Source organism: Cebus imitator, unplaced genomic scaffold (assembly GCF_001604975.1).
Source record: "Cebus imitator isolate Cc_AM_T3 unplaced genomic scaffold, Cebus_imitator-1.0 Scaffold289, whole genome shotgun sequence".
Classification (NCBI taxonomy): domain Eukaryota; kingdom Metazoa; phylum Chordata; class Mammalia; order Primates; family Cebidae; genus Cebus; species Cebus imitator.
The window spans coordinates 257,699-258,631 of NW_016107604.1; positions in this window are offsets into that span (position 1 = coordinate 257,699).

Genomic DNA, 933 nt, shown 5'->3' on the forward strand with positions numbered 1-933 from the left:
GCACCACCGCACCTGGCTAATTTTTTTGTGTTTTTAGTACAGAAGAGGTTTCACCATGTTGGCCAGGCTGGTCTTGAACTCCTGACTTTAGGTGATCTGCCCACCTCGGCTTCCCAGAGTGCTGGGATTACAAGCATGAGCCACCACACCCGTCCACCTGCGGCATTATTCCCGCTTCCACACCTGTGTCTTGGCAGCACTTCCTGCCTAGGAGACCCTTTCCTTCCTGCTCATGGGAGTGCTGCTTGCCTTTGAAAGCACAGCCTGCCTACCCTTCTTGAAGGCTCTGAAGGCTGGGCAGTGTGGGGGGTTGAGGCTGGGGGTGGGCAGCAGAGAGCAGAGCTGCCTACAGGGGCTCTTCTTTCTAGCTTCCACCAAAACAGCTGACTTGATCTGTTTTACATATTGGGCTTTCTCATAAATTTTCTTTGACAAAAACACTGCGAAGCTTAAAGTATATAATATAAGGCATGTTGTCTTATATTATTTATTATCTTTCCTAATCTTCATACGCGGTTTCTGCGATTCCATCATGAATTCTGGAGAGCAGGGCCTCAGTCCTGTATATTTCTACTCTCCCAGAGCCCAGCCACTGCACTATAAATCATAAAGTTGAAAATAAATATTTGTTGGAGAAGCAAATTCAATATTTTCTTCCCTGATTGTCAGAGCCCAGAGTTTACAGATGATACAAATTTAAATTTTTCATACCCTGTGACCACCTCCTTCTAGTATTTGCTCCCCTTAAAATGTGTAGTTTTGAAAATGGGAGCCATCTTCTCTTTGTCTTGCTCATCTCTTAAGTCTGGAGCTAAAAGTAAAGGACAGGTGGGGGGAACAGGTATTGACAGGCCTAGCCGGAGGAGCATCCCTGGGAGCTCCCGAGTCTGCTGTCGTGGGGGGAATGCACGGAGGGCTGGGCGCTTTGACGAG